General features: G+C 36.0%; 1 protein-coding gene and 1 long non-coding RNA gene across 14 annotated transcripts in view; one reads left to right on the top strand and one right to left on the bottom strand.

Moving 5' to 3' along the window:
- Positions 1–22598, bottom strand: part of LOC137496842 (uncharacterized) — a 141700-nt gene that overhangs the window by 52018 nt on the left and 67084 nt on the right. For 6 of the 11 annotated variants that reach the window (XR_012388170.1, XR_012388169.1, XM_073918879.1 and 3 more), the window contains exon 1: positions 902–966. The exons of the other annotated variants lie outside the window; for them this stretch is intronic. The gene's annotated coding sequence lies outside the window, so the exon portion shown is untranslated. Of the gene's footprint in view, positions 1–901; positions 967–22598 lie in introns of those variants that run through there. 11 annotated transcript variants of the gene reach the window in all.
- On the top strand, positions 614–17102 carry LOC141376870 (uncharacterized). 3 transcript variants are annotated; one of them, XR_012388193.1, is made up of 5 exons: positions 614–1009; positions 2871–2973; positions 5157–5232; positions 14932–15076; positions 15200–17038. It is a non-coding gene; the product is annotated as an uncharacterized lncRNA (long non-coding RNA). The 3 variants fall into 3 exon arrangements; XR_012388191.1 differs by having other exon boundaries at positions 660–1009; positions 2867–2973; positions 15200–17040; XR_012388192.1 differs by lacking the exon at positions 2871–2973 and having other exon boundaries at positions 630–1009; positions 15200–17102.

Below are 22598 nucleotides of genomic sequence, written 5' to 3'. Positions count from 1 at the left end.
CGTACAAGAAAAAACAAACCAAAGATTAATACATACATCAAAAATGTAACATTATGGACCATTAAAGTTGCAGTTGTAATTCATGAATGGGTGTTTCTTTATTGTCTGGAACATTTGTAGATTGTATTGTATTGTATTTATTTTCTTTTTGCTGTATAAAATTCACATCAAAGATTTTACTATGTATATTTGCAATGGGGGGTTCATTCCGCTGTGGCGACCCCGGATTAATAAAGGGACTAAGCCGACAAGAAAATGAATAAATGAAATGAATGAATGATATTTGCAATGTTTTATTTAATGCCATGCTATATTTAGTTAGCTAGTCAGTTAAAAAGGCTTTGTATTGGGCTTAGCATTAGAGCTTTGTATTGCCAAATTTAATAATTCAGTTATGATTTACATTTATTAAAATGCATATTAATTCGATTGTACTTTAGATTGACAATATGCATCATAACAATTAGATTTATAATATGTAACATGACTCATATGAATCCTAATTCCTGAAAAAAACAACTGCTAACAACATATTTAGTTAAGTTAATGCAGTTGGTTCCAACATTACAGATTGAACTTTCAAATTATCCATAAGAATTTAATTTTAAAACATGACATTATTCAAACATACATTATTTTGAACGATATTAAGCAAATACATAATAAAAATGACATATACGTTGGTACATTTTCATATACGTTAGCAGTATTTTCAGAGTTTTTCTAGCTAACTTAAGTTAACTGTTTGCACATGGCTTTACTATGGTAACGTTAAATACATGTAATGCAACAGGTTGCTATATTTACATTTTCCGTGTTTTCCGAAACATTGTTTGAAAGACTTTAAAACGCATTATAAGGATTTTCGTATATTGTGTAGTATTTTTTTTTTTCGACAAACCTTCCGATATTCGTTTGTGTTTATCTTCTGAAGCCAAGTTGCTGAAGCGGAAGAGATATGCTCACGTGACGTGCGCGCGCCCCCGCCACATTAAAGAGCTCCAAAACGGTATTTATTTATTTTTTATTTCATGATAACATTCATATTCTTGAACTGATAATTCACGCAAGTTAATTCACAGGAGAAATATAAAAATAAATAAAATAGTCTGTCTAGCTTACCTTTTATCAAAATATGAATAACTGCTCTCCCTGCTGACAAACAACAACAACAGAAACCTTTAGAGAATTTGAAGGGTTTTAATGGCTATAATGGGAATTATATTGGTTTTAATGGAAACTGTAATGGTCTCTTGGGTCCTTGCTGGTAATTTGTTGTCTGTGGCATGTTAAAACCACTAAATCGAGAGGAATATGTCCCACCAGATTAAAAACAATTCAAAAGTTCTGTTTTTAATCGCTAAAAGGTGATCATTTGTATTGTTTTTGTTGGTATTTGTAGTTGGCAACAAACTGTGTCTATTAGCCTAGTTGTTCTTCATTAAAATGACATTCATTACGTGGAGATGTCATTTGATGGCTTGAGCATAATAGTGAACCACATAATAACCCACCAAAGGTTTGCTGTGTTTACATGGATTTGATAATGTCTGTATAATCCAAAAACATTTCTTAATAGCAACATTGGTGGCTATTATGTAAACTGTAGTCATCAAATTACTATTTCAAAAGCACTTTTGGGATTATTTTGAAAAATAGTCTTTGGTTCATAGAGCAGAAGAGAAATACTGTAGTTGAGAACATACTGTAAATGTCATGTCATTTTGATTTTCAGGAGCCACAGAACCTTATCCATCATCATATAAAAATCTGTGTACTAACTTTCACAGGCAACCTAGGACATCATGTACGATCTCATTTATTTAAATTATGGCTTAAATTAATAAGTGAACAAACATTTGCTGAGTACCAAATGAGAGGATTCAGTCAAACTCACAGCACTCAAGTTCTTTGGTGCTAAGAAAAGGTATATGCTGCTATATGCCTAAAAAGTAACAATGAAACAATTAATAACTTGAGCAAAAGGGAGTAATTTGTGTAACGATCTCATGGTAGCTTCATGTCAGACCAGGCCTCATCTGAATCACAGGTGCTGGAGTCTAAAAGAAATCTAACAATGGTTAGGGAATATCTGTCATTTGCCTCCATCAAAGTGCCTGAGTTTCATGGCGTCACGCTGGATGCTCAGATTTTGTTCATCACTTTGATTGTTTTCCTCGGACCACGTGGGATTTGAGCTGAAGTTGGCTTTGAGACGCAGGAAACATCTGAGTAGCAAACCCTTGTTCCTTGCTGAGCAAATTAAAAATGTATTCGGCCCCCTCCTCCCCGCTGACTCCCGATCGCACAAGCCCACGTCCCAGCGAACAGAAAATAATAATAATAAATATATATAGCTTACATATATATATGTTTGATAGTCACAAGAAGGCTTTTCTTACTCGCTCATCAAGTGGAAAAATACATCAGCGATGTGTCCCGTCCTTGTTTTGATGTTCCATCACCTTTGTTCTTGAGATGATGAGGTTAAGTTTTGGAGAGGAACTCTCCACGCTCTGCCTTCAGACTTTCCATTTGTCTTTCATTTTGATTTTGTGACAGAACGGTGCACCGAGGGCATTGTTGGGGTACCAGGGATTCTCAGACAGGAACTAAATATATTTTTTGTTTTCATAATTAATTTAAAGTTTCAACGCAAGTTTGTCATGAATAAAGGAGAAGAAACGGCAAATCGATTCCGGTTTTTTGAGAGTGAACGCTGGAAAATGAAAGCTTTGTTGCGGCGAGGGGCTGAATAATTTATGCTTTGACAAGACAATGACATTATATTGTCCCACATTTCTTTTAAAGGAGCAAAACTGTATGCATGTGAAACAGCCTTAGCTCAATACATCTTTCATCCCAGACAGAATCATGCAGCAGACTTAGGCCTGTTTCTTCACAAAGCCACTACGACGTGAGTCAAGGTCAGAAGGATTGATTAAATGACACGCCAGAGCCAGACCATTAATCGTAAGTCATTCCAGATGGATTGAATAATTGTACCAAAAAAAAAAAAGCGGATCTTTCTTTGTTACATGGTATACCCGCATTGAACTGCCACTTTTGGTGCAGATCAAGTTAATGCAAACATAGACTTATTTCAGTTTGCAGTTTTGTGCAATGTTTCACTGAAAGTAAAGAATATTGCTGCCTATTTTTAGTTGTTGTTGTTGTTGTTGTTGAATGAACTTAACGGTGCTGTATGTAAGTTTTTGACTCTTCTAAAGCATAAAAATACCATAATATGATTGCATATATTTAAGAAACATGCCAAGTGAACATTCATGTATATCTGAAAAACAGTTCTAAAGTCAGATATTCTGCTTTGAAAATGTGCACTACGTGTCGGAACGGCTGTCTTTGTTTTGGTAATTCTAACCTGCCCAGTGCCAGTTTAGCCAATTATATTTCAGCATCCCAGGTTGCCTGCGTCTGTGACTGAAATGCGACCTCCTGTGGACAGTAGCAGACTCCGAAATGAGACAGATTCAGTTCCACATGAGGTTATTAATTAGCAAATGTTATAAATATTACGAACATAAACATTAGCAAGTTACATTGTTACCTTATGTCCCAACAACAACGTGATGAGATACGCAGTGATGAGCAGTTTGGCTGTTTGCACCCGACGAAACACAGAAATTTAAATACAGCCATTCAGAAACAGAATATGCACTCACTCATGAAATGGTAAGGTTTATACTCTGATAATACATATTAACCCTCTTTAACATTATTATATGTAGATGCTGAATCATTGATGTGTGTTTAGTTAAGTTCAATTTCAAACAGTTTATTTTATTTTTAAGATATGCTGGTGCTTTCAGTATATGGCAATGCATGTCATGTAAAATGGCATTTGAACTCACATTGTTAGTATTTAACACTGAATAAAGCACATGAGGGGTACCTGAGGTTATCAGTCATAGTTTTCTGTTGTTCACCTGTGAGAAATAGAAACCGTTTCTAATATATCAATTCGAGCTGTTGGTTAGGACAAAAACCCCTTTTATTATGGAAAATATTCTTTCTATTGCATGCCGTTGCTTCTTTCCTTAATCCGGCAACCTGCGCTTGCTTTTGTTTTGCTCCATGAGTGCAATACCTATTTCTACTGCTGGGTTTCAAAATTACACACTGCATCTTTAAATTTTTTAGTCATCGTAACTAACATTAGACAAATTGTCAAAAAAAAAAAAAAAGATAAACCTTACAACTTAACAAAAATAATTGATTTACTTGATTAACTTCAAAATTAAAGTAACAAAAACATTTGTTGTCATGGCATTGAGTTATTTTTTTGATGTGATTAAGAAATAGGATACAGTTCTTTCAAAAAGTAACTAAAGTAATTAAAAACACTCAAAAATGTTACACAGTCATCATTAGAATTTAATTCAATTCATTGTTATTTGTATTGCGCTTTTTACTATATATATTGTGTCAAAGCAGCTTGACATAGAAGTTCCAGTTAATTGAAACTGTGTTAGTCCAGTTTTGAGAGTTGAAAAAATTGACGAAAGTGAAGAAAAAAAAAACTTGAGAAAAAACAGACTCAGGCACGACCATTTTTCTTATGACCAAACTTCTTGTGCATAGCGACAGATTAGGAGGCTGGAGAACGCTGGACGTCCATGGTGGAGAAGCTGTAGGTGTGTGTAGGTCATCAGTGGGTGTTCAGGCTGGCCCACGGGATCAATGCGGAGATGTCTGTCACTGGGGTCTTTCTATAATCAGTCTCAAGCTCTCCAATCCTCCGTGACCACCTCAGCATCTGCTCATGATACGGCCTGGTCCAAGATTATGGAGACCTCGGGATAGGGAGGATAAATTAGAAGTGGATCAAAAAAGTTTTTCAAAACTCCAAATATAAGAATTGGTGTTGTTCAATGGTTTTAGGACAACTTTAATTAAATGTTTTAATCCAATTCCAATACAGTGTAAAGAACTATTGTGCAATTTTACAATTACATCATCAGACTCATCCAATCAGAAACTGTAAAACTAGAGTTCTGTTCTTTGTTGCATTGCACTTTAGAACAAAACCTCATTATTCATAACTTCTCATTATGTTGAAAACTCTTTGTCAAATGCCAGGCTTTGACATTTGGTATTTGCATTAAAGATGCTTTGTGGTTTTTCTTCATCCACAGGGTCTCGGGTCTCTTCCTGATCGGTCTGGAGTTTACGGCCGCTGGGACCTTTGCTTAAAACTCTTAACAAACAGAGGTAAAGACGTTCAGGGCTTCCTCCAGCCTCGCCTCAATGCTTTATCTTTTGAAAATCTGCTAACCCCATCACACACACACACACAAATTCAGTCCTTTCGCTCGCAGCTACAGTCTTAAATCAAAGAGCGGACACGTGGCTGATGGGTGTTTGACACCGCTGAGCTCTTGTCACTGCTGAGTCAAAGTTGGCGGTCTGGTGTCCTTGTCTTATTCCCCGGTGCACAATCAGTTGTTAATCTGTCCACAGGGCACGGCTGCCCCCTACACCGGCAGGATCTGCATACTGAACATGGCCTCAACAAACACACGCTTGATCACAGACACACTCTGAAAACATGAAGTTTGCAGCTTTAACATCTTGCTATGACATCAAGTTAAAAAATATATAGTTTAAAAAATTAGTTTCAGTTTATGAAGCTTGTGACATTGACTTTATTTTCTAATCTGTAAAGCGCTTTGAGTGACCAGAAAAGTCAAATATATGTAATGCATTATTATTATTATTATTATTATTATTATTATTATTATTATTATTATTACTTTCAGGATAAAAGTAATGGATTATTGGATTATTATTATGGTTGTTGTTGTTATTATTATTATTATTATTACTTTCAGAATTAAATAACAATATTACTTTTTGGACTATCGGACGGATGGATGGATAGATAGACAGATATATAGATAGAAAGATGAACAATTGGAAGAATGGACAATCAGATGGATGGACAATCAGATGGATCCATCTATCCATCCTTCTATCCGTCCATCCATCCATCAGTCGGTCTGTCTGTCCAACTATCCAATTATCCATCTCTCTATCTATGGATGGATGGATGGATGGATGGATGGATGAATAGATGGACAATTGGATGGACGGACGAAGGAACTGACGTAGTAATGGATGGATGGATGGATGGTCGAACAGATGGATGGATGGACAATCAGATGGTCGGATGAACAGATGGCCGGACAGACAAGTGGATGGATTGCTAGACGGAAAGACCGACAGATAGACAGAACAATGGTTAGATAGAAAGATGAACAATCATATAGATGGATGGACAGATGGATGGAAAGATTAATGGACAGACGGATGGCTAAACAAATGAATGGATGGCCTGACAGATGGACAAACAGACAAATAGAACAGTGTATAGATAGAGAGATAGATAATTGGATAGTTGGACAGACGGATGGATGGATGGATGGATGGACAAATGGACAGATACAGTAGATCGGGGGTTTTCAAAGTGTGAGGCGCGCCTCCCCTGGGGGGCGCAAGAGCATGTCAGGGAAGGCGCGGGAAAAAAATATTATATAATAAAAATATAATTAAGTTTAATTATTATATGTATTTTTATTATATTTAAACGTTTTAATTAAACAAAGCTAAAAAATAATACGTAAAAAATAAGAAAACCCTTTTTACCCAGAATGCCATAGCTGTGAATTCGCTTCTGTTTGGCAAGCCCGCCAATACAGGTATATGCCTGCTAATACAATGGATCGGTTTCTGAGACCCCCCGATTCAAAGCCTTCAAGTTCAGGGCTTAAACCCAAAAGACGACGATATGATGATCAGTATTTGAGTTTAGGATTTACGTGGACAGGACCAGCTGATGAACCACGACCTTTATGTGTGGTTTGTCAAGATATTTTGGCTAATGACAGCATGAGACCCGCTAAACTTCGACTGTTTTGACTGGGATGGACAGTTCTTGGATCGGTTCTATTCATATTGAACCATCATCCTAGTTTTAAAAACGGTATATTAAAATACTTATTACTCTGTAAATAATTGCACTTTCATGCAAATGATGATAAAAGTGAGTTAACAGTCTGACATCTGTCTGTGTCTTTATATATACTGTATATATATATATATATATATATATATATATATATATATATATATATATATATATATATATATATATATATATATATATGTGTGTGTGTGTGTGTGTGTGCGTGTGTGCGTGTTTGGGAGGAGGGGGGCGCCAATGGATAACTTGTGTCAAAAGGGAGGACCACTGTCTTAGTCTTTGAAAAACCCTGCAGTAGATAGATGTATGCACAGGTGGTTGGATGGATGAACAGACAATCGGATGGACGGACGGATGGATGGACAGTTGGATAGACGATGGGCCTATAAGCAATCGGATGGATGGATGATGAATGGACAGACAATCAGATGGTCGGATGAACAAATGGCTGGACAGACAAATAGATGGATGGCTAGACGGACAGACAAACTGATAGACAGAACAATGTATAGAAAGATGGAAACGACAGGAAAGTTAAATGGATGGACTGTTGGAAAGATGGATGGCCTGGCAGACAGATAGACAGATGGATGGATAGAAGGATGGATGGATGGACAAATGGTTGGATAAATGGACACACAGATGGACAGTTAGAGTAGATAGATGGATGGACAGATGGATGGATGGATATACTATATTTATATACTTTTTTTGGAAACAAATCTAAAGTTGAACATTAAAATGGTAAATAATAGGCAGAAAACTTATTCTAATTTTGCAAATGTTAAGCCAGTAAGAGTCAGAGTAACAGGGCATCTTCTACTCCTGAGTTATTACCTGCTGTATATAATAATATATGATAGTTATGATTAAAACACTGAAGAAATAATGATGAAATCTTGTTTGAGTTTGGTAAAAAGACTCTTTCTTTTATTGATGGTTTAGTGGAAAAGACCTACGAGTGCAAGAGCAGGAGAAAATCCTCAGGCATGTTTGGGTTTATTAAATGTTTTGATAGAGCCACAGAGTCTACACATTGCTGTGGAATCTAAATCTAAAATAGTTGCTGTTAGTTTTCTCAGCATATTAACCTGAGATATGAGAATATATATCATCCACGACACTTATTTTAATCTCCACATTCTCTGTGAACTCACCCTGCTCTCTTTCTCAGTCAGTCTCATGTTGTATTTTAGATGTCACGGCTGTGTTGTGTCAAACACACACGCTCACTGCCCGCCAGTGTCCCCCTGCTAAGCTCATTCTACTCTAATTAATTTGCTCTTATTAGCTAAATATGCTTTTGAAGGGCCAGTCTCTGTGTTGTGACACTATTTGCCCAGCGGAGCTCCTGTAATAAAGTGTACAAATTCACCAGATAATTGTGCGCTGATACTGGCGGTGCCCCTCAAGTGTGCACACTTGAACCCACAGCACTTCAGGCCCCACGGTGTGTGTGTGTGTGTGTGTGTGTGAGAGTGTGTGTGTGTGTGTGTGTGTGTGATGGGGGTTGGTGGACTGCATTATTCATCTCCACTGCCGAGTTTCAGGGTGGCGTTAGGGGAACGGCGTCCCTCCCTGAATCTGTCTGAGCTCAAGGAGAGGCAGAAAATTAACAGGCCAGACCTGTTCACATGAACTAATAGCTCAAAGCCACTCTCAAAGACAGATAAATAGATATTTAAATTGCATTTACTTTGGAAATTCAACCGAGATAGTTTTCATTAGACATGTAATCACTGGCTGAATTCAGACGGAGCGACGCCGCCTTGCTTAAGATGAAAGAAATAAAAAATCTGATTCGTACTTTGCTCTTAAGACTAATGACGTGTTCCTGCCATACTGATGTTACTATTAAAATGATAATTTAAGGTGGCAGGTTTAAGGAATAATCAAATCTGTGCTCAGATGGGCAAAATGAAAGGTGTCAGTTAAGAAAACACTGAAGGTAGAAATTCAGGGTGGAAAAAACATGGCAATTAACCTGAAATGCACTGTGGGTTCTTATATTAGTGTTTTCAGTTCATACTCCATATTTCAAAGAAACTACTTATAATGAAACGGAAATAAATCAAATAAAACAGAATTGAAATATCAAACAAAATGGCTTAAGGAATATGAAGGACAGAAGTTGACACGTCGGGTATTGTCGAAGGAAGGAAGGAAGGAAGGAAGGAAGGAAGGAAGGAAGAAAGAAAGAAATGAAGGAAGGATGGATCGATGGATGGATGAAAGGAAGGATGGATGGATGGATGGATGCTGTAGAAAGAAAGAAAGAAAGAAAGAAAGAAAGAAAGAAAGAAAGAAAGAAAGAAAGAAAGAAAGAAAGAAAGAAAGAAAAAAGAAAGAAAGAATAATAAATGGATGGATGGATGGATGGATGCTGTAGATGATAGATAGACAGATGATAGATAGATAGATAGATAGATAGATAGATAGATAGATAGATTAAAAATACATACACAATGTATGTTCCAGAATAAATAAGAAAATAAATAAACAAACAAATAAATAATCTACATGAGATTGAAATAGAAAACTTAAGAAGATTGAAGGGAAAAATTCGGGGTAGAAAAAAACATGGCAATTAACCTGAAATGCATTGTGGATTTTTATATTATTGCTTTTAAATCATATTCTGTTTCAAACACACTATTTAAATTGAAATGAACATAAATAAAAAAAAACAGAATATAAACAGAGTATAAATTTTTTTTTTACAAGGTTGAAAAAATTTCATAACATTTATAAAGATTATAAATTTAACAGGCCCACTGCCGGGTTTAGGTGGATCGAAAGACCCACCCCTCACTGACAAAAGTCCAGAATTTGTCCCATACATAAGCTCATTAGTCCTATTTTGACTGCTATGCCATCGTAATGAGTGAAAATAACCCATCAAAAACACTTTAGGACCAAACCAAATCCTCTGTTGGCTTCAGCAAATCAGTTTTGATCATGGCAAACAATTATTTGTCATGAGTCCAACATCCAGCTGTGCAGGAAAACATACAATCTGATGTAAGTGATGGCATCTTTTAATACTGTATTGTTTTTAAATTGACAAAACACCTCACTTTTTTTCTAAACCTTTATGCTCCAATGGATTCTTTTAGTTTTCTTTTTAATGATATACAGTGCCCAGCATAATTGAGCACACTCTATTTTGAAAATGAATATTTTTATCCATTTCTTATTGAATATAGGCAATGTATTTTGGTGCATTTAAACAAAACACATTTATTAAACAGATAAATTTATTAAAATAATATTTTAGTAACCAAACATATTTAGAAATTGAAAGATAATACAATTACATTCAAGCAAAATATTGCAAAAATAATTTACAACCTACAAAATTTCAATAAAATTTATAATTTTTTTGCTTCTCTTGATTTTTCCCTTTTTTAAATTTGTATTTAATATTTTTCTATATCATTTAAATTTGGCTTTACTAGTTTTTGGACCGTTATCGTAAGTTATTTTGTTAGATAAGCTCCAGATTTGGCTTCAATCTAATGTTTATGCATAAATATAATATTGTATAGCTTCCTATTAAAACTAATTATTTAAAAGATTGATTTGTGAGGGGTGTACTCATATATGCTGAACACTGTGTGATGTAATGCATTTGTATTTTTAAAATATTTAATCTTTATTCAAAATCTTTAGGAAATATTTTTGTTACATCAAAAACCATCCGACAAGCTAATCCAGCTGAAAATAGTGCTTGAAATCTATTTAAATCTCATAATTAAATAGAAAATGAGGCGTATGACTACAAAAAGGTTCACTTTTTGAGAAAAAAGAACCACTCCTTTTACTAGGCTGGCTACAGGCCTAAATAATATACAATGTATGATCCAGAATAAACAAACAAACTAATAAATAATCTTTGGGTGATAGAAATTATAAAAAAAAAACCTAAGCATTTTGTATAAAAAACAAAAAACAAATGTGCAATGCGAAATAAAAATGCACAAAAGAGATAAACGCAGGTTTTTAGAAATATGGAATTCAATCAATTATACATGCAATTATATCAACGTACTTTGTGCTGATTTGCAATAAATCAATTGAAAAAAGCTGAACCAGATTTGAATACTAATAAATAAAATAAAAACGAAGCAAACAGAAAGATAGAACAATTGTCTGTTGCTTTTGTTTGTCAAAAGCGCGGAGTGAAAGCTAAACTCCTCACATACAAGTGTAACAGCTCCCAATGGCAGAAGAAACAGAGAAACAGAACATCTCCATCCTCCTTTGATTCATCCCTTGCCGGTTTTCCGAATCAGTTTGCCCGCTGCCGCTCGCGCCCGGGCCGCATTTCGCCTACCCCACGGGAACGTGCACTGTCCGTCTGAAATTCAGCCGGAATGAAAATTTCATTGGCGTTCCCCTTCATACTTCAATAAAAAGAAGATACATGGACTTATCGGAGGTGTGGAGATCCCATCCAGCACAAAGCCTCGTCTGCTAAAATCATTCTTAGGGGCCATAAAAAGTGTGCATGTCAAACGAGCCCCAGGGACGAACCCTCAGCTGAGGTGATCTGCAGGTTTAGCAAAGCGAATTGACTGGACACTGTCAGTTAATTAGCCATTTCAATACACCGTTTCACAGACAGGCTCTTCTAGGCGACCGTGGGTAACTGAATATATTTCTTCTCTTTCAAGCTTTACGGCCGGGCTCTATATCAAAAGCTTTGCGCAGCCGAAAAAGACGGGGATGCTGTCTTTAACTGGGATTGACAGAGGCTCGCTCCTGAAACGCATCACCAGAATTGGAGAATAGGTAAATTTGTCAGGAGACAAAGGGCTGCCAGAGTTTGAGGCAATAGGCGCTGTATATTTTTTCAGATAATAAGGCATTAAATAGATCTGAACAGCTCAAAGAGGGATCTGGGCGGTTATTGCGGAAGCGCGGCAGGCTGAAATCCCTGACAATACCCTGTTCAGACACTTTTACATTGTTTCAACATACATTTATCATCTTTCTACGTCCAAATGTGATCACTCGGTGCACTCTGCAGAACATCATATATTACATTATTCCAGGAGGGCAAAGATTCCCGCGTCTGCTGAGAAGTAGACCTCAGTATGCGATGTCTCTCATCGTAAATGATGCCACTGTCTTACTGCCAATTTAAACTAACAGTCTATAAATCTCAGCAGCTATGTTACACATGCTGCTTTATGAAAGATTTAACTTAAATAATATGTGCAACAACTACATTTTTTTACGTGCAACGGCCTTTGTCAATGCAAATTTGCCTGCCAAGGTGTTGCTATAAAACATTCTGAATCTTTTTAGAGCGTTGCTTCCTTACTAAAACATATCTCATGCATGTTGTGTACACTCTGAAACTGTTTGCTGTTTGTTAAAACTACTTATTTAATTGAGTTGAAACAACCTAATGCTTGAGTTTTTGGGAACAACTTTATTTTCATGATGTTTCATTAATTTCTTCAGCCAATGGGAATGTTATCACTTGATTGAATGGGCATTATTAGTAGTTATCAGCTGATATATATGGGCCAGTAGGGCCCTTCTGGGCCTGCTAGTAGGCTCAGAAAGCTGTAATCATCTATTCACAAGGTTAATCAGCTATAGATCACATTCAGCTGCAGCTGGAAGTTAATGAGAATTCATTTATTCATTTTCTTTTCGGCTTAGTCACTTTATTAAACAGGGGTTGCCACAGCGGAATGAACCGACAACTTTTCTAGCATGTGTTTTATGCAGAGGATGCCCTTCCAGATGCAACCCATCACTGGGAAACACCCACAAACTCTTGCATTCCCACACATAAACTACGGCCAATTTAGCTTATTCAATTCACCTTAAGCGCATGTCTTTGAACTTTGGGGGAAACTGGAGCACCCGGAGAAAACCCAAACCAACATGGGAAGAACATGCAAACTACACACAGATAGCCAATTGACCCAGCTGGGGCCCGAAACAGCGACCTTCTTGCTGTGAGGAGACTGTGCTTTCCACAGCGCCACCGTGCGAATGAATGAGAATTATTTATATTATTTATTAAATTTCCTGTTAATTGTATTTTATTATTGTCCACCCCTACCTAAACCCTAACCCCCCAAAAAAAACAGATCTGGAGTCTTCTCTATTAGTACAGCTGATTAACCATGTGGATGGATGATTACAGCCTTCAGATGGTGAAGGCCCCTACTGGCCCAAATCTTTAAGCTGATAACCACCAATAAGCAACAACTGTGAGCAACTGAGAGCAATGCCAGTATTTATTCCAACCAAAAATAAAGATTATATCATTTCAAATATTTTAGTATCAATATTAATCGTCATATGAATATTTCTGACAATACTACAGCATAGTTACAACTTCAAAAGGGGCTAACTAGATTATGTCAGCCAGCTAAACATTGACTCCTAGTTGCACCTGTCTAAAATTTAGCAAAACATGTTAATTCATTTTAACCCTGGATATTGTAACCCATAAACGGAGTCTTAATAGATCCAGAATAGTCAGCAATTGATAAAGGCTGGGTGTAATTGTTTACTAACTAGACTATATATACTAGAAAGGAAGCAAGGAAGGAAGGAAGGAAGGAATAAACAAGCAAATGAACGAGCATACAAGGAAGGAACAAACGAGTGAACCAACGAATGAATGAGCAAACAAATGAACGAGCAAACGAATGAGTGAACGAGCAAACAAACAAACGAGCGAACAAATGAACAAACGAACAAACAAGCGAGCGAGCGAACGAACGCACGAGTAAACAATTGAACAAACAAATGAACGAAGGAATGATTCAAGGAAGCAAGGATGGAAGGGAGGAATAAACAAGCAAATGAATGAGCATACAAAGGAAGGAACAAACGAGTGAACCAACAAACGAATGAGCAAAGAAATGAACGAGCAAACGAATGAACAAGTGAACAAATGAACGAACGAACAAACAAGCGAGCTAGCGTAAACAATTGAACGCACAAATGAATGAAGGAACGATTCAAGGAAGCAAGGAAGGAAGGATTGAATAAACAAGCAAATTTACAAGCAAACAAAGGAACGAACGAACGAGTGAACCAACGAATGAGCAAACGAATGAACGATTGAGTGAACGAGCAAAAAAATAAACAAACAAACAAATGAATGAACCAGCAAGCGAACAAGCGAGCGAGCTAGCAAACAAACACATAAACGAATAAGTGAATAAACGAACAAACGAGCGAACAAAAGAGCGTGCAAAAAATTTGCGAATGATCAAACAAACGAATTAACGCACAAGTGAATGAACGAATGAGCGAACGAACGAGCAAGTAAATGAACAAGCGAGCAAACGAACAAGTGAGCGAATGAGTAGGCAAGCAAACTAAGGAGCAAACGAACAAATCAGCAAACGAACGAACAACCGAACAACCAAACAAATGAATGAAGGAAAAAATTAACAAATGAATAAATAAAGGAAGGACAGAACAAACAAACAATTGAAGGAAGGAATGTAGAAAGATAACTGAATGCACTAAAGTATGTTATGTTTACATTTCCTGCACAAACTGCGTGCATTGCAAACACCTTCACTTTTCACTTCTCACTATTCTTGAGTACTTTTAAAAGGGCTGCATAATTTGAGTAGTATTTGCAGATCCTTTTACCACACTTTTGGGCAAGTAATGGTACTTTTACTTGAGTATGATATTTTCAGAACTCTTTCCACCACTGCAAACCAGTTAATCAGAATCAGAACATTGACTCCCAGTTGCACCTGCCTAAACTTTAGCAATAAAAACCCATACCAGGTATAAACAGAGCCTAAATGGAGCCAGAATATTCTGCAATTGCTGAATCACACTTCAGTGACTTCAATCTCTGCTTGTAAGCAACAACCGTGTAACTGACACAGCATCTCAGCGCATTCATCTGCACCTCTGCTCCTTAACAGACAGTGATGGAGGCGTCTTAAAGCAGAAGAACAACACTGCGCAGTGACGGAGGGAAATCAGACGACTGTCAACAACACACAGGAGCAAGTGGCCTCGACACGGGCCTGTTTGGTTACATGTCACGGCTGCTTCCTTCAGACAGAGGTGCGCATGGTAATGTTTGTTGAGTAGGGTGGGTTTGTGTTTATTTATATCTTAACAGGGGGAGCACAGGAGCGCGTGTACGGGTAACTTTCACTTCTCTCTCTCTTTCTTTTTTTTTGGCAGCGGTGGTGTGAGATGGGGGTTGGCTGACAGGGCTTCCCGCTAGAGGCTTTCAGGTCTCTTTACACTGGCTTCTGAGGACTTTTCATGTTCTTATGGAAAATATCCCTTTGAAATCCCTGCGCTGCACATTTTAATCTCATTTGTGGGGGAGAGTGATGCCGAGACAGGCCTGGGGAGAGCCGAGCGTTTCTGCGGCTCTCTCGCTCTCTCCCTCCTTTTTCTTAGCATAATTTCATTCGTCAGAAGAATCCCTAGGCTGACATAGCTGGAGTGATTTAATTGATTTTAATCATCCACCTGAGAGAGGGAATTTGCGCCCTCTGTCCTGGAAGATAATGCCGGCGTCTTGGAGGATATCTCACTCCTTGTTAATGCTCCGCCGTCTCCTGTCACGTTATGAAAGGAAACTTTTGCAAATCACAGCGAGGCATTTGCATAACTAATTGCGCCGATGTGTGCCGTTTCCCCTCACAGCGGAGTCAAATCGCTTAATTTTTTAAACTCTGTGTGAATGCAATTCAAAGCCAGCTTCACTCAGCAGCATCTAAATGTACCATAGTGTTCTAACAGTCAGTTTTGAAGTTTAGGCAGGTGTGACTGTAGAAGTTAGCACAGTCAAGTTGAGGCCTTCTAATGCTAAAACTACACTGTTGTGAACTCAGAAATGGAATTTAAAATGTATTTTTTTAAGTACCAATATGGAGGCTTTAGGTATAAACCTGCACCTTTTGTAAGGATACTACCCAATGACTGTTTTGTATAATACAATATTTTAATATATAATAATCACCATCATTATTTAACTTATTGCTCAAGTTTAAGCAGGTGTGACTCGAAGTTAGCACAGTCAAGTTGGGGCCTTCTAATGCTAAAACTACACTGTGAACTCAGAAATGGAATTTAAAATGTATTTTTTAAGTACCAACATGTATCCTTTAGGTCCGTAAACCTGCACCTTTTGTAAAGATACTACCCAATGATTGTTTTGTATAATACAATTTATTAATGTTTACTAATTACCATAATGATTTAACATATATTGTTAAAAAGTATGTAAAGTTTAGGTAGGTATGACTAGAAGTTAGTGCAGTCTAGTTGGGGTAAATATCTGCCAACACTTCTGTTTTTCCCGGGAGTCTCCTGTATTTCCAAACTAAGCTCATTCTGAAAACAAAGTCCCACAGATGTTTCTGGAGACCGCAATTTATGTACATTTAAGCTGCATTTAAGGTACATATAGCGGCATTTAATTTTTTGAGCGAACGCTACAAGGCGGTATGACGCCGTTCCTTTTTGCGTTTGCCGGCTGACCGATTACCTCTGTGTGAAGGGCTTTCCCGCCACAACCAGTTTGTCCAGTTAGCTCGTTGTGTAGCTCGTTGTGTATGGCCGGTCGCCCAGTCAATCATTTAGTCAGTCAGACAGAGGGTCACTCGACAGCGGCCTTCGGAGGGTTTACGCCAGAACAGCGCGGACGCGAACCGCACTTGCGATAGATGTTTGAGATGTGAAAAAGCACACACAGCGGCCTCTCGCGGATTCACGAAAACAATAACTGCACAAATACGTACCGTCCGGGACGTATTTTGCGTTCTCCAGTTTTGTCCATGGGACTACGTTTTCAGAATGAGCCTGGGTTGCTTATTTCAGACCCATCTCCCAAATTGTTCTGTCTCCCGGAAAATGCTTGGAATCCCCCCTCCCTTCAATTTAGACATTATGCAAGAGAATCATTCAAATACTAGTTCTAAAGTGATGTTGGTGAAGTAGTAACGGTTCCTGCTGTTCTGATGGTTAGCTGCAGATGTGTATGAATGCCGGAAGAAACTAGTTCCTCTTACAAAAGGGTTTTTGAGACTCTCTGTGCTTGATTTTCTTTTTAAATACACGATTATGCCTGCCTTATGGGACACTAAGGCAGTAATATTCTAAGACACTAATATTCTAAATTCATTAGAATATTAAGTAAAAATCATGCTCCATGAAGTCATTTAGTACATTTCCTACTGTAAATATATGAAGTTAATTTGTAATTATTAACATGCATTGCTAAGAACTTTACACTACTTTAAAGCTGATTTTCTCAATATTTCGATTATTTGGCACACTCAGATTCCGGATTGTCAAATAGCTGGATATAAGATGAATATTGTTCTATTATAACACAGTACACACCAATGGAAAGCTCATTTATGCGGCTTACATGTAAAAATATTTTTAAAGTATCAGTAACAAACAATTGACCCTTATGACTGGTTTTGTGGTCAAGGGTCATATATTTGTATATATTACTAGTGAATGACTAGTGAATACTAATCACTATAAGGATTTAACATTTATTGCTGAAGTTTCGGCAGCAACAAGGAGTCAAGTTTTATGTGGTTAGCAAGTTAGTCAAGACTGAATTTAATTGTGGATACATATAATTTAAACAGCCACAGTAGTGAAAGGGAGAGTCATGACGTGGCCAAGCAATGTGACCCAACTGAATTTGAATCCATTCAAGTGCACACTCACAGTAGTGAACACGCACCCAGAGCAGCTCAAACACTAGGCCCCGTTGTGTTATAACCTGAAAAAGTGCACTTCCAGATATTTAGAGTTGCCATTTAAATGAATAGGGATGTTAACTTCTGTTTGTTTGTCGTTTGCCTTTTTTTTTTTTTTTTTTTTTGGAAATCTTATATATGGCCAAATACAAACATACAGTATATGACATTGCAGCTAACATAATTGAACATGTGTAATATCTGCAATTCCAATGGCTGAAAAAAATTAAACAGCAGTAATGTTAAATACATGTTGCATATGACATACTGTATATTTAATATTTTATATGTGAAATCCAAACAAGCTTGTATGTACAGTAATGTAATTTGCATACTGGATATTGCTACACTGTAATACCTAATAAGTTAGGGTAACACAAACCGTTTGAGAAAACCAATTGCAACAAACCATTTAAGTTCAACAACTAATGCTAAAGTACTGTGAACTTAATCTAATCTGAATAAATGAAGCAATTTGAGCACAGTTAAACCCAATTAATGAATAGAACTCAAACCAACTGAGTACTGTAAAACTCAACAAGTTTAGGCAACTCAAACTGTTTGAGAAAACTGGTTGCTACAAACTATTGGAGTTAAAAAAACGAATCTATATGTGTACTGTCAACTTAATACATTTTAGCTGAAGTAATAAGGTATTTAATTAGCTCATTACCTTCAACACTGAGTTCAAAACTCTTTTCAAAAGAGTAGAATTAATTTTAAGTACATTTTGAGTAAACTACACTCATTTCATTTGATAAAGATCACTGTTGGGTTTTACAGTGTATTTATCAGATTTTTAAACGGGTTTAAGATCTACAGCGAAAACAAAACTACTTTTTCTACTTTAATGAATATCAACACGATCAACAATCTTCTAAAAAGTACATTTCAAATAGATAAATCAATGGTGTTACAATAATTGCCTTTTGCAAACGTATGTTTCAATGACAATGCATTTAGCACAGTGCAGATGCGCAGTAATTATAATAATAATAAACAAAATATGTTGACACTATAAATTAGCATTCACATTTTTCCTCTTATATTTGAACTGACGCGTGTAAAGGCACAAAAATCACAATTACCGACTTCTCACCTGCGAGACTCTGATGGCTGTGCTCTCGGTAGATTTGGTCAGACAGCACTGGCTCTGTAATGAGCAGACGTCTGCTGTCTATCAAAGCCACTGATAATAACTAATGCATAGAATTGATTTGAAAGTTCTGCAAATTCCCTGGTGTTTCAAATGCTTTCACACTGACAATGCTGAGAGTTTCTCTCCTTCTGAGACACTAGGAAAGAATGTATCGTCCATTTATGATTCATGGGAAATATTTTCACTTGAGGAAAGAAGCAATGAAAGATAGATATCTGTAGTATTAAAGGGACCTCGCCAAAGAAAAAAGACAAGAAAATGAGCAGTTTTACTCACCCTCAGGCTATATCCAAGATGTAGGTGACTTTAGTAAAGAAAAATTAAAGATGATTTGTAGCTGAAATTGAGGTGCTTGTTGATTCATAAAATGAAAGGCAGTGGCTTTCAGCACTTTAAGAGTCAAAGAATATATATACAGGCAAAACTAAATTAATACTAAAATTGGCACTTATGAAGTGAAACAATCAGAAACATAGCATTATTTACAACATTATAACCTGGGGGCTATTTCATAAAAGTGGTTAAGAAAAGTTCGGATTAAAGTCAAAAGCCTGACTTCAATGAGCTGAACTAAACGTCCACGCTTAAATTGGTTCCATTACAGCAAGTTGACGATCATTTGATCTAACTAGTCTGAGTTCAGTTTAAATAATCTAGATAACTGATCGTGCACGTTTCTGTCGTGAAACCTTAAAAGTCGAGCAAAGATACATCGATTATGTTGTGTGCCACCATGGCAACTAGAGAACTGAAAGAGCTCTGAAATGAGACACAGCTGTTCACAGCGAGTGAGCCGCGAAACTGCAGATTGTTCAATAGGCTACATTAGTAGCAATATATTTTTAAATATAGGCTATTATTTAGGCCTATTAACATGAAATTAAATATTTGTCATAATACATAGTAATTGTGCTTGACCGTGCGTATGTGCGTGAGAGAGAATTTGCGCTTACTGCCAATTGTTGCTTGCAAGGAAAAGTTTTAATGCATTGCAGGCTCACTGTAACATACAACATGTTCTAAATGTAAGCACATAGGTTTAAAATAAACAAATAGCCGTGAACGCACAAGCGGTGGGATTTTTAATTTGCTCCTGAATCTGCTGCAAATCGTTGCTTTCCCTTTGCCACTTGTTTCCCGCGGCCCGTGAGAATATCTTTACATTAAAGTGACGCTGCTGCACAGCACGTATCATCTCCTGATTATTTCACTCATTTTACAGCTTCAAAGTAATTATTAACGAAATTTTAAGCTAATTGATTAAGCTTGAACTTAAGACTTAGCCTGAGAGTTTGCCTGCCCCGGACCAGGCTAGTTTCCCAGCATAAGTTGCCAGGGTAATTAAGTTTGAACTATCGTAAATTTGATTTATGAAACCGAATCCACCATTAATAAACCTGACTTACCAAAATAAGCCTGGCTTTTTCTGTAAGCTTGGTTTATGGAATAGCCCCCTGTAGTCACTTTATTCTGTATTGTCTGCTCTCCACCACTACAGCACTTACATTAACTATGTTATATTGTTAATTCATATTGTGAAAAAAAAGAAAAAAAAATCAGTCAAAGTCTCATTGCACTGCACTCATCACTTATTTGCCTGCTTTGTGCCCTTATTTGTATATAATATTTTTGATTTTGATAATTTTAACTAAAGTTCTTTGTATTTATTGCATTTTTTACATTCATCTTGTAGTGTTTTTTGATATCTGTATACACCTGAGAGTAATGTAATTTCAATTCTCTGTATGTCTGTACATGTGAAAAAAACAATCCAAAGCATTTTCAGGAACTCTATACTCTTTTTTTTTTTGACTGTAGAAAAAAAAACTGGTTACACTTTATTCGAAGGAATGTTCATAAGAGAGTCATCAACATGGCCTTATGACAATCATGTTTATAACAGATTTATGACAAGTTTTGTTGTCTTGGTAATGTCAACTTGTCATGACAAAGATGAAGACAGGTTGTGATGTATTTCTTTGTCAAGTTGTCATAAAAAAAACAATGTCATCTTTGGATTTAAGATGGCATGACGATTATGATTAAAACCACACTGAACTGAGCTAAACTGAACTGAACTTAAACACTAAAAACTGAACTACCATGATCCAGTTACTATGACCATTTATGTGAAGCTGCTTTGACACAATCTATCATTGTAAAAGCGCTATACAAATAAAGCTGAATTAAATTGAATTGAATAACTGGCAAATGACGCATTAGCATACATAAAATCTCATTCACTTTCAAGACGTTTCATGTCATGATTCTAAAAGTTTAATGACCCCTTCAAGTGAAGTGTTACCAAAAACTTTCACTTAAACTGAGAAAAATCTCATCCATAAAATGGTTTTGGACTTTATAATCAATAAAGTTTAAAACCTGTCCAGAAACCATTATATTTCACCCTAAAACAAAATGGAAATAAAATTCAGAAATTAAAATATTTACAGTTCAAAGAATAGATGTTTGATTTTAGTGTCTGCATTAACGTAAATTAACAATAAATAATACATTTTAAAAGCAAGTATACAGTACTTTTATGTTAAAAGCTTCCGTGAAAAAAAATATATAGACCCTTTACTTTTTTCTTCTTCTTTTTTTTTATATTTCTGAAATGATGTTTTCCAGAGCAAGAAAATTTTCACAGTATATCTGATAATATTTTTTCTTCTGGAGAAAGTCTTATTTGTTTTATTTTGGGCTAGAATAAAAGCAGTTTTTAATTTTTTAAAAGCCATTTTAAGGACAAAATTATTAGCCCCTTTAAGCTATTTTGTTCGATAGTCTACAGAACAAACCATCATTAAACAATAACTTGCCTAATTACCCTAACCTGCCTAGTTAACCTAATTAACCTAGTTAAGTCTTTAAATGTCACTTTATGCTGTATAGAAGTGTTTTGAAAAATATCAAGTCAAATATTTTGTACTGTCATCATGACAAAGATAAAATAAATCAGTTATTAGAGATTAGTTATTAAACTATTATGTTTAGAAATGTGATGAAAAAATCTGTAAAATATGATGTCCAAATACTAGTGAAATAATATCTCATTGTCATTCATCATAACATAATGTTCATATGTCAAAAGTGAAATTAAAATGAACCTATGGTCAAATCATACACATTCACAATTACAATTAGTATTTTTAATCAATACATTCTTGTTCTAAATATGACCTGAAAGATTTTGTGATTTGTTTACATCCTAAACTTTATGAAATGTGACTCTGAAATATTTTTGTGAGGTTCAGTTGATAATTGCTGCCAAAATAATTCATAATTAGAAACAAATCAAATGAAATTAATATTAAATGAATGCATAATAAAAGCAAGTCAAGTGTATACAGTACAGTATGTTAAAAAGATGTTAAAAATACTAGTGAACTAATATCTCATTGTCATTAATCATAACATACTGCACATAAAAAAAAACATTTAAACCAAAATTAATCTATGAATGTCAAATTATGCACATTTAAATGTACAAATTTGTATTTTTAATCATCAAACCTTTCCTGTTCTTGATACGACTGACAAGATTTTGCAATTGTTTTACATCCAAGACTTAATGAAACATGACTCTTAAATCTTTTGTGAGGTTTAGTTGAGAATTGGTGCTAAAATAATTCATAATTAGAAACTAAAAATCATCCATTCAAATGCTTAAAATGACAAATCAAGACTG

Source organism: Danio rerio, chromosome 12, assembly GCF_049306965.1.
Source record: "Danio rerio strain Tuebingen ecotype United States chromosome 12, GRCz12tu, whole genome shotgun sequence".
Lineage (NCBI taxonomy): Eukaryota > Metazoa > Chordata > Actinopteri > Cypriniformes > Danionidae > Danio > Danio rerio.
Note: the sequence above shows the minus strand (reverse complement) of the source record. Positions and strands in the feature narration are given on the sequence as shown.